At 42.8% G+C, this 17,602-nt stretch overlaps 2 long non-coding RNA genes across 2 annotated transcripts; one reads left to right on the forward strand and one right to left on the reverse strand.

The window, feature by feature from the left end:
- Nucleotides 1-715: 715 nt before the first annotated feature.
- Nucleotides 716-3,392, reverse strand: LOC103444661 (uncharacterized). Its single transcript, XR_011578265.1, has 4 exons — nt 3,199-3,392; nt 2,884-3,099; nt 1,803-1,910; nt 716-1,107 (listed from the first exon to the last, which is right to left on the reverse strand). It is a non-coding gene; the product is annotated as an uncharacterized lncRNA (long non-coding RNA).
- Nucleotides 3,393-8,103: 4,711 nt separating this feature from the next.
- On the forward strand, nt 8,104-9,277 carry LOC139193783 (uncharacterized). The gene is made up of 4 exons (XR_011578263.1): nt 8,104-8,334; nt 8,419-8,516; nt 8,600-8,697; nt 8,873-9,277. It is a non-coding gene; the product is annotated as an uncharacterized lncRNA (long non-coding RNA).
- The last annotated feature ends 8,325 nt before the right edge of the window (nt 9,278-17,602 follow it).

Below are 17,602 nucleotides of genomic sequence, written 5' to 3' on the forward strand. Positions count from 1 at the left end.
AGATGATTTTCTCAAATCCTTACCCAGACAAATGATAATAGGCCTTTCCACATTCTTCATCTCCATTGCGACCATGATGGTTGCCTTTTCTTCTGCCTTATTCATCATGCTTCAAGACAAACCATGGATTACTTATCCAATCATCTTCCTTGCTAGTGTTCCTGTCATTTTATTTGTTTGGATGCAATTTTCCCTTCTCGATAACTTTTTCATGTCCACTTATGGTGGAGGAATATTCTATAGGAAAGTCAAACGCTGGATATAAATTCTTGATGGTGTATGTGATATATTAATTGTGTAAGTTGTAGTAATGATGGTGTACACGCTATACAAGTGTTTGGTTCCTATAATAAAAACCCCATTGCTCAATCTTTTGTTTTTTATTTTCGTGTCTACTTCTGCTGATTGTTACAGGGTTTTGGCTAGACAGGGAAATGTCTGGATCCTCACTTCTAGATAGGTTTAGTTTGTCATTGAATTGGTCATGGATGGTTATTCTTCCAAATACAGGGGAACTGAATAGTATAGAAACACAACAGTCTTCTTTGTGGAAAGCTTTTGCTAGTCGTAGTTTGGCTAAATTCTGCTGTTTTTAGACTTGTTGATAAATGTGGTAGTTATTGAACCCTTTTGGCTTTTTTTTCTATGGGTATACTATCCACACACTCATTTTTACTTCTCACACACTCTCTTAATTTCTAGCCATTAGATCGAATGAATTGAAGAATATCAAATGACAGAAATTAATAAGAAATGTGTGAGAAATAAAAAAGGGTGTGTGGATAGCACATCCCTTCTTGTAACATTCGTAATTGTTTTCTGTGCATATATTTTGCCCAAGGTTTCTGACCTCAACGGACACTTTCCCCAAATGTGTTATCTTCTGCAATAAAACACGTTAGTGTTGGGGGCGGAGGTTACCCAAGATGTTCTCGCAGCCATGCTCGTTGATGTTGTACACTGCGTACAATCTGATCAGCAGTTTCACTGTTCCTCTATCCGATCGCCCAAACCAAAATTCAGTTTCCACAATTCGTGGAAATTCAAAATCCAACCAAAAGGAAAGAGCTTTTTTCTTAGCTTTTGTAATCCAGCCATTTGGATCCTCTGCAATACATTACACAGGTTAATCCATAATGTTTTCCACGCAATATATTACATTTTTCTCGACTTAGTTTCATGTTTTATGAACGGATTTGGATCCTCTGCAAGCTTGATTACAATACAAAAGTATGGCAAATAGGTAACTGAAACACGAATTGAATTCATTTTCTATGTAACGGAAATGGATATGAAGACTTTCAATATAATTATAATGTTTAGTACAGGCATTCTATAATTACTAACAAATCAAATGACGGGAAAAGAAGAAAGACGGGTCGTAAATGATGATTATTATCCCATTGACACCAAAGAAAGAACAAGACTACAAAAATTGAGCAAAATTATCATTGTTACGTGAAGGGAGTTAAGTACAAAAGCATATGTTAGAGACATTAGTACTAGAAATCACGTTACCCAATTGATACATGTCTAAAAATCAACTTGAAGGTGATTCGAACTCGGTGCAAGGGTCTGGACACGTACCTTATCCAATTGGCCTAACTCACCGTATTTATGACTAGTCAATCTTATCCATCAACCAATAATTGCCTCTCTAATCATTAGGACCAATTGAACTACGTGGACTGTCACATATTTGACTCACAAATTGTTAGAGATCATATCTAGACTCGGCATTTATAAGTGGTTTTTAGCACAATTTTGTTGGTTTAAAGATAATGCAAGTGTCAAGTACTCACATCTGCCAAGTCCTTCATCCTCTGTGTTGGATCAAAAACGCTTCAGACAAATGCTCCTAAGTCCACTTGGGAATCCTCGTACTTTGTGATGAAGGGGTGTGAAAGTATCTGCAGAAGAAGAATACTAGTTAAACAATGTTGATGTCAAGCTACCATCTCCCAGATTGAAATCTGTGGCTAATACGATCATCTGCATCCTTTTGCGGGCAGGCTTCAATAAATGAGCGGAATTCTGATGAAAATTTGTGTTTTGAAGGTGTAGGTGATGGATCATCCAAGATCTTCCTCAGTTGCAAAACAACGGCGGATGTAGGCATTGGTAAGGATATGAATGCAGCATAAGATTGACGGGTCCTTCATTAGCTGTATATGAAAATTCTCCAGTACCACACTCAAAGAGAGCAAGACCAAGGCTCCAAATATGAGCTGGATAAGAATAATTCTCATTTCGAATTCGCTCAAGCGACGTGTAAGTGACAGTCCCAACAAATGTCGCAAACTCGTAAATACATTGCTAGATTTGTTAATACCAAAAGACCACTTTTAATATCTATGTGTCAAATGTAACATGAAGGGAAACGCCACCAGTAGTGGAAATGAATGCACTTAAGAAATCAGTGATGAATCATGACGATTAAACCAAAGTTCAAAGATGCAACAAGTATCACGAACCGTGTCAGTATCCGCCAATGATCCTCCAACGATATACTCTAAAGCTATGCTTATTTGACCAGAATCCGGTGTATAGAATGCGCCATGAAATTCTACAAGACCTTAGTAACAAGGTGGTTCGCAGTGTCAGTATCTCAGTAAGCAGCTGTTGCCTCTTCTCCTATCATGCAACAAACAACGCTCTGTTTCAATTCCCACACTCAAAATTTATGGGGTTTTTTCCGCAGCATTTCCTTTCCCGTCACTAATCACTAGCATAAAGTTCCTAAATTTGGAAATTACACGAGAAATAAATAAAATTACTACTAATCAATACTATGATCCCATTTCACAACAAAAAAAAAAAAAAAAAAAAAAAAAAAAAAAACGTAACAATAACAGAATTATCCGAAAAGGTGACATATGATACCTTTTCGAAAATGTTGATCTTCTTTAGCGCTAGAATCCGATAAGTGGGAATGTGGATAGCTCTGTGCACAACGCTGCTGGCGCCGCTGCCAATTGCCCAAACACCCTCATATCCTCAGTGGCACACCGGTAGGTCTACTAGGCGCTGTCATCCACCGCCAAGGTCGTGCATTTCTGCAATCCGAGCTCGTTGATGTTGTACACACCTGTCCGATAGCTTCAACCCAAAACCCAGAAATCAAATTTCCACAATTTCCAGAAACCCAAAGTTCAAAATTTGATTATTCGGATTGCAAAAAAAGCCAAAAGTGCTTACTGTGTAGGAATCGCAAGGGTCGAGCTCCAAGGAAGAGCCGCCGGCGGAGAAGCCCTTTTCGCAATCGGACAAAGTGTGAGCTTTTTTCTAAGTTCTTCTATTCCAGCCATTTGGGGATGATGAATTGATCGAATTTTGGTTCGACTTGATTTGTATTTGGTGATTTGAATTGAGATGTTGCTCATCCTCATCATATTCTTTTAAAAGGATTGTTTTTTTTAATTATATTTCGAATGTATGGGACAAATGTTTTATTCCAAGTGATATTTTTGTTGAAAATATTGATTAGATGCATGCTACTTTTTAAACAATAAATCATATAAGATAAATATTAGTATATCAAATTTTATCATCATAATTTATTTACTAAATAAGATAAAATACTTATCTTTTATAGGGTAGAAACCGATCTTTATTGATGTTTTGATTAGAACAAGATTTTAGGTTGAGGTGTATAATCGCGGTCCTTAAGAGTAGATTTTACCCCTCGAAGACAATGTCCCGGTGTAGCAAGTTATAGCGTCATACTCTTCAAAATACAACAACCTATGATCCTTGTATGCGTACACTCGCAATACTTGAATCGAGTGAACAATTCGATTATTTCCTTTGGTGTGGAGGGAGTGAAAAATATAATAAAGCTTCCAAGAATAATGGATCAAAAGGATAGAAGAAGAAAGACGAGGAGATGATTGTAATCTTCATTCTTGTCAATAGAGACTAACAAGTATATATATAAAGGGGTAAATTATATAAAACTACATCAACTATTAGGCCAATCACAGTTTCATACTCTATCTTTAAAAAATGTCAATGTTATACCTTGTTGATGCACAAAATCAGCGAAGACTTTGGTACAACAGAAAGTGTCAGGTTTTGTGACCTTCGCTTGGTTGCTTCGGTCACTAGTGAGGATAAGTACGTAAATGAATAGAGACAGAGAAGCACACACATGATGTACGTGGTTCACCCAGATTGGCTACGTCCACGGAGTAGAGGAGTTCTTATTAGTAGTGAAGGGCTTACACAAGTACAAAGGATCAAGCTCTCAATTTAGTGAGTTCTTGTGAATGATTTAACACAAATGGCATTAGGCAATATTGTGGGGGAATGACCCCTATTTATAGAAAAACTTGTAGCTTTGTCACATTGACATGTGTCATGTTGTGATTGGTTCTTGATGTCGACACGTGCTGCGCTCTGATTGGCTTCTAATCTTGACACGTGTCGAGTAGTGATTGGCCTCCTGGGTCCTTGACAGTATAGCGTTGGCCGGTGCTCGGTAGTTTCGGGATTGGTCAAGTATGGTACAAACAGTGCTCCCCTAAGTTCCCGAGTGAGGGAAACTCCTCGGTTGGGGACTTGCAAGATCCAATCCCTTGAGTAATCACGAAACTTCTAAGTACCGAAGTGTGGTCTGATCTTCATCTGCCCTTCTCTGGAAGTACCTTTCCTCCATCCGGGAATGGTGTATTTAGCTGATGTTGACGCACAAGGTAATGTATCAATTTCACTTGAAGCTTAGTTGTAGTTTCGGGCTTAGTCAAGTGTGATACAAACCCTATAGTAGGAGTCCCCCAAGTCGCCGAGCTAGGAGATCTGCCGAAAGAGGTGACAGACAAGGTAAGCAGTCAAACTTCCAAGTAAGCAACCCAGGATCAGAGGTTTGACTTCGGCTTCCGGTTGATTGTTCTCCTTCTCCTTGTCTCTCATTCAACTGTCAGGATAAGGAGAAGCAAATGGATAAGAGATGATATGAGATACTTTTGCTTTTGAAGAAGTAACTTTCCACAGGCTTATTCTTGAACTGTGCTGGAGGGTTTTCTGGTGCCCTTCAGAGTATAAGGCCGACTCAAAAATTTGAGGGTCAAAACAAGTCCATCAAATCTAGAGTACGTTCGACCTTGATGATATGGGATACTTTTGCTGTTGACGGAATAATGAATGTGGTATGGAAAGGTGTCGTGCTGTAGTGATCTGTTTTAGCTCATCGTTGAACCTTCTGCTTCAATCTTTTGCATGGCAGAAGTGGTGTGCAACCTTTGCATTTAAATGGTCCTTCAGAACATTCCTTCATAGTGACTCATCCACGCTTGGCAGCTTCAGTGTAAAGAGCCAATATCTGATCAACTGTCATGAGGTATTTGCCGGTGGAATTCGTGACCTTGACAGCAGTTGAGGATGAGTACTCGAGAGCAATGCTAAGTAAGCAACCAGGCAAAGGCTCCAGGCAGTCAGTTCCAAATTGGAGGTTTGATTTCAGGTTCCGACTGACTGCTCTCTTTCTCATTGTCCTGCAGGTGTGGACAAGGACAAAGACAAAGACAGGGAGAAAGCATGATATGGGATACTCTTGCTTTCGACCCTGATGATATGAGATACTCTTGTTCTTAGTGTGGCTTATTTGCTGAGGTATTATCGGGGGGAAATAAAGCTGAGTATTTCGAGAGGTTATGTTGAGGGTGCCTTTTCGAATGCGAGAAAGGGTTGAGCATTTTTGCAGGTTTGCCTGTCCGTTGAGGAGGGAGGTCAATGTATATAGGGATTTCCCAATAACAAGTAGTAATGCTATTCCTTTACCCTTCTTGGTCACAACAATGTAGTGGGAGCTGCCAGCTTCACGTGTTTTAATTTTGTCAGAGCACTTTGAAAAAGTGGTATGTGGTATCTGGAAAGCTGATATTACGTGTGAAGATTACAGACAAGCTTTATCTAAGGAAATCTGGCTCTCGAAGTTCTGAGAGTTGTGCCTCTTCGGTTTTCGAACAAGCAATCCCGTCGAGGATTTGACTCTCGAGATTCGGAAAGCGGTGCTACTCCGGTTTTTGAGAAAGTAATTATGTTGGGAGTCTTTTCTCGAATGTGAGTAAAGGTTGGACGTTCTTGCCAACCTGTCTTGCCGCAAAACACGGAGGTCGACACACATAGGGACTTTCCAGTTGTCAAGCAGTGGTGCTGTTCCTTTACCCTTATGGGTAATAGTAGGGTAGCTGGAACTTCGAAATTCTCGTGCCTAAACTTTGTCAGAGATCTTTGACAAAGTTATATGTGGTACCCGAGGAGTTGATGGTGCATATGGAGAGCGGTGATTGAACAGTAAGATTCACGTGCTTTCTACTTCACCAGAAATCTTCGACAGATTGCCCGTAATTTCCGCAAAGCTGATTGTGCATGTGACAGGTGCTGACGAGGCTGAAAAAGCAGGTGCTTATTCGATTTCTGAGATCGGCCCTCGTGGTCTCTGAGCAGCCCAGCTTTTGAGAAAACAAACGCCTCTTCGATTTCTGAGATCGGCCCTCGTGGTCTCTGAGCAGCCCAGCTTTTGAGAAAGCAAACGCCTCTTCGATTTCTGAAGCTCCGTCGAGTGCAGATTTTTATAGAGGCTGGCATTAAGTTCCACAACACACTTGAATCTCTACCAGTAGAAGCTCATTTCTTGCACTTCTAAGATCTTGATTTGTCTGACCTCTTCCTTCTTCAACACATTTGAAAATGTCCGGACCCTCCGACCGTCGTTTTGACTTGAACCTTGGAGAAGAGACAACCACACCTTCTCCAGACAACATATGGCGCCCATCCTTCATATCCCCTACTGGTCCTCTTACCGTTGTGGATTCTGTGATGAAGAATGATATGATCGCTGCAGTGGTGGCCAGGAACCTTCTCACTCCCAAAGATAACAGACTACTTTCCAAACGGTCTGATGAGTTGGCTGTTAAGGACTCTCTGGCTCTTAGTGTTCAGTGTGCAGGTTCTGTGTCTAATATGGCCCAACGCCTATTTGCTAGAACCCGCCAAGTTGAATCATTGGCTGCTGAAGTGATGAGTCTCAAACAGGAGATTAGAGGGCTCAAGCATGAGAATAAGCAGTTGCACCGGCTCGCCCATGACTATGCTACAAACATGAAGAGGAAGCTTGACCAGATGAAGGAATCTGATGGTAAGGTTTTACTTGATCATCAGCGGTTTGTGGGTTTGTTCCAAAGGCATTTATTGCCTTCGTCCTCTGGGGCTGTACCTGGTAATGAAGCTTCAAATGATGAACCTCCAATGCCTCCTCCTTCTGGGGTTTTGTCAAGTACTGAGGCTCCGGATAACCACCCTCCGGTGCTTTCTCTTTCTGGGGCTCTACCGACTGCTGAGACTTCCCCTAAGCAACCTTTGTGAAGGCTCCCTTTTGTTTGTTTATTTTGACTCATGTATATGTACATATTTGTGGCTTATCGAAAATATTAATAAATAAGCTTTGCTTCATTTCAACATATTGTGTTAAATACACCAAAGCCTTCTTCATAAAGTTCTTTGAATTTTTGCTTTTGTTGAAACCTGTATTGTTGAAGCTTTGTGAGTGAAGCATGTAGTTTGAGGTAGTGTTCCCTTAATTTCCCGAGTGAGGAAAACTTCTCGGTTGGAGACTTGAAAAATCCAAGTCACTGAGTGGTTGTGAGACTGCCGAGTATCAAGGTGCAGTAGCATATGGTGGGAGTCCCCCAAGTCTTCAGGCGAAGAGAGTTGCCGAATGAGGTGTCTAGCTAGTAGTCAATGTCATGAGTAGGAAAACTTCACTTGTTTATTTTCGAAGTGGTAACCCAGGGCTCTTTCTTCATATATTGTTTTTTTGTTATGAAGATGTGTTAGGCCCAAAGAAGTGGAGGCCTAGGCCTTTTTTTTTTTTTTTTTTTTTTTTTTTCGATTGAGTGGGATGTTTTCAGCTGAATCCAAATAGGGGGATGTTTTCAGCCGAATCCAAGGAGGGGGGAAAGCATGACTCATCATCATTTGTCATGATGTTGTTCCCACACTTCATCATCATGTACTACTTTTCCTTTTCTTCTTTCATAATATGCCATCAATGTGTTTAATTTTCTTTTGCTTTGCCTTTCCTTTTTGGCTGGACAGATTGCCATCTTTCCTCACAATCTGATTTGCTGCAGTCTTGTTGAAGGAAATGTGGGTGTTGGAGCTAGGTAAACCAAGGAGGGTGTCTACGTAGAGGGAGTGGTAGCTCTTCAATATAACACCATTTTCTGTGGCTCAAATCGCAAAACCATCTTCATGAAAGTTGTTCCTTAGCTCGTGAACTACAACATATCCGAATTGGAGATCCATCGGAGCAGTACAACTCCAGAAATTCAGGTATGATGAGTGATTGTTCGTCATTTGTATATCAACGCGTCAGACTTGTTGTGAGCTTCAAAAACTCCATTTTCTCTTGCTTAGATCAACATACTTTCTTCATCGAAGTTGTTCCTTAACTTGTGAACTACAACATATCCAAATTTGAGGTCCCTCGGAGCAGTATAACTCCAGAAATCCAGGTATGATGAGTGACTGTTTATCATTTGTCTGTCAACCCGTCAGATTTGTTGTGAGCTTTGAAACTCTATTTTCTCTTGCTCAGATCAGCATGCTTTCTTCATTGAAGTTGTTCCTCAGCTTGTGAACTACAACATATCCAAATTTGAGATCCCTCGGAGCAGTATAACTCCAGAAATCCAGGTATGATGAGTGACTGTTTATCATTTGTCTGTCAACCCGTCAGATTTGTTGTGAGCTTTGAAACTCTATTTTCTATTGCTCAGATCAGCATGCTTTCTTCATTGAAGTTGTTCCTCATCGTCTCTTTCATAACATATCAAAAATTCAGAATGAACTAATGGTTAAATATTTCCAGATCTTCGAAACATCACAGCAGCTTCGAAATCTGCAAGAATCCGACTGTCATGTTTGGAGCTTCAACACCTTAATTTCCGTCGCTCAAACAGAAATGGTTCCTTCTTGAAAGTTGTTCATATGCTCAAGAACTATAGGGTGTCCAAAATTCAGCTCCATTGGAGAAGAGCAGAGGTTGCAGAAATTTGATAGATGAAAGGAGGCGGAAGAGGGAGAGAGAGAAAAAGTCTCTTGGGTTGGATTTCTATTTTGGGGCAGATTCCAATTTTTGTAGCACCTTCATTATTGATGAATTGCTTGTACTTTTGTCCATTATGAAACTTGGGACTTTGGCTTGTTGTTGGATCTATTATAATATGTTTGGGAACATATATAAGTGAATAAATAAGAAGGAAAATTTTGGGCCCTTGTGGGTGTAAAACAAAAAATGTTTATGTTTACCCAAGTGTTTTTGTACAAGTTCAAGGGCATCTTGGGTTTTGTGAACAAAATTTGTTTATTTGGAGCAAGGTTTTGTGTTGAAGCTTTGTAGGTGAAGCTTTGGTGTTGAAGCTTTCTAGGTGAAGCTTTGATGGTGAAGCTTTGTAGATGAAGCTTTCTAGGTGAAGCTTTGATGGTGAAGCTTGGATGGTGAAAGTATGTAGAGGGAGCTTTCTAGGTGAAGCTTTTTTAGGTGAAGCTTTGTAGATGAAGCTTTCTAGGTGAAGCTTTGATGGTGAAGCTTTTTAGGTGAAGCTTTGTGGGTGAAGCTTTTTTAGGTGAAGCTTTTTGGGTGAAGCTTTTTGGAGGTGAAGTTTTTTGTTTTTTTTTTTTTTTTGGGTGAAGCTTTCTAGGTGAAGCTTTGATGGTTAAGCTTTTCGGGTTAAGCTTTTCGGATGAAGCTGTTTTTTTTTTTTTTTTTTTTTTTATTGCGCTTGACACGGTCTTCATTTGCTTGTTTTGTAGTGACTGTGGAAGACGGATTGCTTTCTGATTGAGAAGGGTTCCGACATCGCTTTGCACCATCTTCATGTGGGTAATATAGGAACTTCCTTATGTTTTGATCATGCATGTAGTGATAGAATTTGTTTCTTCTTATTGTAGATGTCAGAGCCTGGAAGTTCTAGTGATGAGGGCTCTTCTAGCTTTAGCTCTAAGTCTGAGTCTGCAATGTCAGAGTCTTCAGGGTCTTTGTTAGAGTTCTGTACTAGAGAAACATTGGATGATCTTCCCAACCGTCAAACTTTAGCTATTGCTAGTTCTTCCTCCATGGCGTTGGGTGAGGGGGTTGTTTTTGATGCCATACCCATAGTTCGCTCTGAGTTCACAGCAGACCATCTAAAGAATAACTTGTTAGATAATGAGAAGCAGGTTGAGGCGCTAAGGCAGTCATGTAATATCCCTCGTAGTGTAGGGATACGTTTGGTACATGATGAAGAATGGCCTTCTGAGCCTCCCCAGGGTCATGTTATGTTCTACACCCAGATATTACTGACTTTAGGGGTGAGACTACCTTTACATTCGTGGTTGCAAAAGATGTTATCTTTGATCGGATATGCACCTGGGCAACTCAATCCTGGTTTCTGGGATACTTTGATTGGATTTTATATCATTTGGATGGAGTGTGGGTTGTGTGAGCCTTCCTTCCATCAGTGGCGTTACTGTTACAAGATGCGCCCAGCAAAATCATGCACTGGTTATGCCGAGTGTGCATGTCGGAGTGAGAGAGAGCGTATTGTGTATGGTAAGAAAAAGGCATACTACACATGGAAAAACCGTTGGTGCTTTCTGTATAATGATTGGGAGTATGATAAGGGTGTCACGCCTGAGCGACGTGTGCTTACTCACTTCCAGACTGTAGGTTGTAACGTATCAACCGTTCGTACTATTTGCTATTTGTTGTGGTCTTTTCTTGCTTCTAACACTTTGCTTCATGTAGTGACGCGGGGCACCATCAAACTGTTTGGGCAGGAGCTATCTGACATAGAGAAGGTGTTGAGGGTGCCCAAAGAGGATAGACACTTAAGCAAGCTACGACCCTTATTTCGTCGGTACGGTTTCCAACCCTTAGTTTCCGAGAGCCAGGGACGATCGAGTAAGTTGTATCCTTCATGTAAACTTTGCTCTTTTCCTTACTTTATTTGGAAAGTTGTATTTCTTATTTTGATTTTCCTTATGCAGTGGAGAAGGTAAGCAAGAAAACAGAGACTAGCACCAATAAAAGGAAAGCACCAGTGTTAGTTCCTTCGGAAGACATCCTACCGCATAAGAAAATTCATAAGTTCCGAGGGGAACCATCCGTTAGACCTAAGTCCCAAGATGGGGTCCTTAAGGGGCTTGCCTTTAGGAAGACTGGAGTCGAGACCGTTGAAAATGCTGCTGCCGTAGTTGCAGGAGAAGGGAGCCGACTGTTGCCTCCTCCTCTTACTATGGAGCACACTGTCCAGGAAAGTGATCCTGGTTCCCGCCATGAGGGGAAAGGCAAGGAAAGAGCTGGCAGTGTCCCGTGGAAGGACTTGAGGGTTGCCACGCGGCCAAAGGATTTTGGGGATATCAACAATTGCTTAGCAGGGCGTCGATTCGCCTTCGATGAGCTCGGAGAGCCCTTAGCTAAGGATGAATCGGATTGCGACCGGATGTTGAAGCTGTCTTCATATGTGAGTGTTACTTTGTCATTTCCTTACTTTTTCCTCTTTATTATCATTATTTAGGTAGTGATGATCGTCTTGCCATGCAGGTCATGGCCGAGTATCACGACACACTGCAAGAGGTTGAGCGGTACAAGGCAAAACTGAAGGAGAATAAGCAGCTTGTGGACGAGGCCCGAAGGAATAAGGGACTTTTGACTCAGGCTCTCCAACTGAAGGACGAAACCATGGAGAGCTTGAAAAGGCGAAATGGTGAGAACCTAAAGCTTAAGAAATTGTTTGAGGCAACTAAAAAACAGTTGGAGGTGGCTACCTTGGAGGTATCCAAGGTTAGGGGAGAATTGGCTGGTGCCTTAGTTGAGATTTCTGAACTGGAGAAGAGCATTCCAACTGAAAGGGAGGCTGCTGTGCAAGAATACTTAAGTTCTTCGACCTTTCATCTTGCAATTAAACCCTACTGTGCTCAAGAAGCTCGCTTTGAAAAAGGAAATGGATGGCCGTCCTTGATCGTTATGATGATGGGAGCATTCTTCGAAAATACCACGAAGATATAGATGAGCATCATCGAAAGGGCGAGACATTTGTCCTTGCTGTTGATCCTAGCAGCGAAGATGAGTCTGATAATGAAGGTAGTGCTGATGCACAGACTCAGCATGGTGAAGAGGATCTTGGGGATGCAGAGGATGATGGTAGGACGCGGAGTGATACTGCCAGGGGTTCGGCTTCAGATGAGAATGAATAGCAGTGTCTTTACTATCTGCATGTATTCTGGATGTAGTAGTCTGATGTGTGTATAACATGTGCCCATGTTATAAGCTTGAGAGTTTTGGATTTTAGGTGTTTATGAGTGTTTGCACTATTATTAATGCATGTTTGGCTATGTAGGAATAGATCTATTGTTTGGATATAAGCCATTGTTTGGTTGTTCCTTTCTTTGTATAGTCTTGTCGACACATACTTAGATTTTGTTTCGTGTTGGATATATCTGCTTTGAGGTTTCAACACTTGAGTGTTCCATTGCTAGGAATGTAAAAGAGTGAGGGCTGAGTTGGCTAAATTACCTCTTTATTGAATTCATTGCCAAATGGCCTTCATTACATAGGATGCCGAACGGCTATAGCTCAACACTTGTACATCGTGAGTATATTTGTAGTAGTACTTCAAGTGATCAGCGTTCCATGGATGGCCAAGGGTCTTGCCATCGGAGCTTCTAAGTGTGTAAGAGCCAGGGCGACTGATGCCAATGACTTCATACGGTCCATCCCAGTTTGGACTAAGTGTGCCTTCACTCGGGACTCTGTCGCAGAGTAATCTTTTCTTTAAGACCCAGTCTCCTATTTTGAAAGACCGAGGCTTGACCCTAGAGTCATAATAGTTGGAGATGCGCTGCTTGTAGGCGACATTCCTCAAGTGAGCTTGGTTTCTGTGTTCCTCGACTAAATCCAAGTTGAGGGTGAGTTGTTTGTCATTTTCACTTTGAATGTAGTTCTGGACTCGGAATGTTGCTTGCTCGAGCTCAACAGGGACAACCGCCTCTGTGCCAAAGGCAAGTGAGAATGGAGTTTTTCCTGTTAAAGTCCGATATGAAGTGCGATATGACCAAAGAACTTGGGGTACAAATTCTGGCCAACAACCTTTAGCTTTGTCCAAGCTGGTTTTCAAAGTGCGCTTGATTATTTTGTTGATGGCCTCAACTTGTCCATTAGACTGGGGATGAGCTGGAGAGGCAAAGCATAAGTTGATGTTGAACTTAGAGCAGAACAACCTGAACTTCTTGTTGTCAAACTGTCGCCCATTGTCAGTGACTATCGCATTGGGAATGCCGAATCTACAAAGGATGTTCTTCCACACGAAGTCTTCTATCTTTGCCTCAGTAATGGTTGCCAAGGGTTCTACTTCGGCCCACTTTGTGAAGTAGTCCACTGCAACGACTGCGTAACAGACTTTGCCCTTCCCTGCCGGCATTGGGCCGATCAAATCAAGTCCCCACTGGGCGAAGGGCCAAGGGCTGATCATAGGAGTAAGAGGCTCTGGAGGGGAATGAGGAATAGTTGCATATCGTTGACATTTGTCACATGAGCGGGATACTTTGATGGCATCCTGGTGGAGTGTTGGCCAGTAATATCCTTGGCGAAAAGTCTTGTGTGCTAGGGACCGAGATCCAGCATGATCTCCACAGACTCCCTCATGTATTTCCCGAAGGACGATTTCCGCCTCGGCAGGCGTAAGACACCTTAAGTATGGCAGGCTAAAACCTCGCTTATAGAGTTGATCATTGATGATCAGGTAGCGGGTAGACTTGTATCGAATTTGCTTAGCCTGGACTTTATCATTTGGGAGGGTGCCATGAGCAAGGAAATTATAGATCGGGGTGATCCAACTATCCCCCTGTTGTAAGTTGCATACTTCTGCGGCCATGGTGCTTGGTGTTGCCAACAGTTCGACATGAATTTTTCTTCCAATCTTGTCTTCCACAGCTGAGGCGAGGCGAGCCAGGGCGTCTGCATGACTGTTTGCCGCTCGAGGAACTTGGGTGATCTGGTAGTGGAAGTGCTTGAGCAAAAGTTGTGTTTGCGCAAGATATGCTGCCATGGAGCTGTCCTTAGCATCAAAGTTGTTGGTAACCTGGTTGACCACTAATTGGGAGTCACTGAAAATATCAATTTGTTTAACCCGAGGTGTTTGGCCAAACGTAATCCTGCTAGAAGGGCTTCATACTCGGCCTCATTGTTTGATGCCTTGAATTTGAAACGAAGAGCATACTCCATTGCTACTTTGTCGGGTGTAGTCAAGACTAGTCCCGCTCCACAGCCCTGTTGGTTGGATGAGCCATCAACATACAGACTCCATGCTGAGGTCGTTGATTCTACTTTCTGAGCTTCCGATGGTAATGAAGCTACTGCTTCAGGTGTAGAAGCAATGTCAACAGGATATGTGAAGTCGGCGATGAAATCTGCTACTGCCTGACCTTTTTCGGCTGGTTTTGGTTGGTAGGAGATGTCAAACTCACCCAATGCTATCGCCCATTTGATCATTCGTCCAGACGTGTCAGGACTCTGGAGTATCTGTCGAAGAGGGTGATTGGTAAGCACGATGATGGCGTGTGCTTGGAAATAAGGGCGAAGTTTCCGAGCAGACATGACCAATGCTAGAGCTAATTTCTAAATGTTGGAGTATCGTGTCTCCGCATCTTGTAGGGCCTTGCTAGCGTAGTAGACGGGCCGTTCGACACCACTGTCCATTCGAATAAGAACAGAACTGACTGCTGAAGCCGAAACCGATAGATAGATGATGAGAGTGTCACCAACTTCTGGTTTGGAGAGCAGAGGGGCTTTGCTCATGTACTCTTTGAGGTTCCTGAATGCCTTGGCACATTCCTCCGTCCATGTAATGTACTTCTTATTTCCCTTGAGTGCTTTGAAGAAAGGAGCACATCTGTCTGTGGCCTTAGAGATGAATCTGGTTAAGGCTGCCACCTTTCCAGTAAGGCTTTAGATGTCTTTTGAAGTTATTGGCTCTTTCATGTCGAGGATTGCTTTGATCTTTTCAGGGTTAGCTTCAATGCCTCGTTGGCTAATCATGAAGCCTAAGAATTTGCCAGAGCCCACGCCGAAGGCACATTTGTTGGGGTTCAACCTCATTCGATACCTCTTTAGAATGGTGAAAGTTTCAGATAGGTTGGTGATGTGTTGGTCAGCATGTTTGCTTTTGACTAGCATATCATCAACGTAAACTTCCATGTTCTTCCCAATTTGTAAAGGGAACATTGAATTGACCAGTCTCTGATAAGTTGCTCCTGCATTCTTTAGGCCGAAAGGCATGACTTTATAGCAATATAGTCCCCTGTCAGTAGTGAAGGCCGTGTGTTCTTGGTCTGAGGGGTTCATGAGGATTTGGTTGTATCCTGAATAAGCGTCCATAAAGCTCAAGAGCTCACACCCTGCCGTAGAGTCTATAAGCCTGTCAATAAGAGGAAGAGGGAAACTATCTTTCGGACACCCTTTGTTTAGGTCGGTGTAGTCAACACACATCCTCCACAAGACCTTTTGAAGCGAAAGACTTTCTTTGGTCGGATTTTTCCTAACAAGGACCACATTTGTTACCCATGTCGAGTAATTGACTTCGCGGACAAAGCCTATGCCTTTGAGTTTTTCAACTTCTGCTTTCATTGCCTCGTATCGTTCAGCGTCATAAGATCTTCGCTTCTGTCTCACCGGCTTGATCTTGGGGTCAATACTCAAACGATGACAGATGACATCGGGAGAGATGCCTGGCATGTCCTCGTATGACCAGGCGAAGACTTCAGTGTTCTCTTTCAAAAAAGATATCAATGCTAACCGAAGGGGTGGTGACAATGTGGTGCCAATATTCACCATGCGGTCTGGATGATCTCTTGAGATAGGTACCTTCTCCAACTCTTCAGCAGGTTGGGCTTGCTGGGTGAAAGAGTCATCTCGAGGATCATCGGGTTGATTGTTGCTATCAGGAAGATCCAAGTTTGCTTCATCTAGGCTGGTCTTTGTGACTTGGTCATGTACAGACAGGGTTTCCTTGGGTCCGGGCAAGTGTTGTTGCTTAACTGAAGTGTTGTAACATGATCGTGCACTAAGCTGATCTCCTCTAATGTAGCCGTTGCCATGGGGGGTTGGAAATTTCATCAACAGCATATGCGTGGATACCATAGCCTTGAGATCATTGATGCCTGTGCGCCCAAAGATGACATTGTATGCCGTTGGGCAGTCAACCACTAGGAAGTTAGTGGTAATGGTAGCCGTGTAAGGGCCTGTACCAATAGTAAAGGGTAAATGTATGCTCCCTAAGGGTTGCACGATATCACCGGAGAAGCTTATCAGAGGAGAAATCGAGCGATCGAGCAAGTGTTCAGCTACACTGAGTGCCCTGAAAGCTTCGGCAAACATGATATTGACCGAAGCCCCTGTGTCTACGAGGATTCGTCGAACATCAAAGTTGGCTATGTGAGCCTCCACGATCAATGGGTCGTTATGAGGGTAAATGATGCCTCTTTCTTCCTCAGGGTAGAAACATATCGGATCCCAGTTAGGCTTTTGATACTTCCCTCCCCTGATGTCTTCCACGTGAAACACTCGGTGACCAGGCCTCAGAATTCGTTCACTGTTTTTCATGGCCCTATTGGAAGATTCAGATATGGGTGTGCCACCGCTTATGGAATATATGACATTCACCTGGCGTTGGTTACGGTTATCCCTTTGAGGGTGAAGAAGGAATTGATCAATTTTTCCTTCTCGTGCCAAAGCTTCAATACGATCACGGAGGATGATACATTTCTCGCTATCATGGCCGTTATGCTCATGGTAGCAACAAAACATGCCTGCGTTATTCGAAGGCGTGTAATCTGGGTGCCTCGGCTTTGGCTTTGGTATCAGGTGAGCTATGCTGGGTAAATGGCCGCGCATGTGGCATTTAAGGGCGTGTATGTCTCATACCTTGGGGTAGGGGGTATCTTGACTCGGGTTTGACCCACTGCATTGACTGCCTGGGGGCGAGCGTTATTGTGGCGATACCCTTGGTTATCGGGATAGTGTCCCTTACTCTTTTTACTGAAAGGAGAGTGGTGAGGATGGAAATCCTTCCTCTTGCCTTGAAATTGATATGTCTGTTGATTCGGTGAAGCATTATGCAAGGCATGGGGAGGTGCCACTGCTGTTTGGAAAGTCGAGGTCTTCTCATTTAGGTGAGTCTGGCTTCCACCTCCCACTTGTTGATAAAGGATGGTTGTAGGGGGTTTCTCCTGATATGTCTTTGCCTCGGCGGAGGCATGGTTATAAGCCTGCGCCATCACCTCAGAGTAAGTCTTCCAAGTATTGGCATTGATCATGTATTTAAAGAAACAATCACGTAGGCCTGCCGTGAAGGCTTTGAGGGCAGTCTTGTCGTCTGCCTCGGCACACCGGGAGTATTCATGGCTGAAGCGGCCAGCATACATACGTAATGACTCGTCTGGCTTCTGGCGGATAGTGTACAGGTCATCTGCAGAGTGCAAGCGATCGGTTTGGAAAATGTGTTGGGAAACAAATAGTTTCCTCAATTCCTCAAATGAGTCTACCGTCTCAGGTGTAAGACGA

Source organism: Malus domestica, chromosome 17 (assembly GCF_042453785.1).
Source record: "Malus domestica chromosome 17, GDT2T_hap1".
NCBI classification, from domain to species: domain Eukaryota; kingdom Viridiplantae; phylum Streptophyta; class Magnoliopsida; order Rosales; family Rosaceae; genus Malus; species Malus domestica.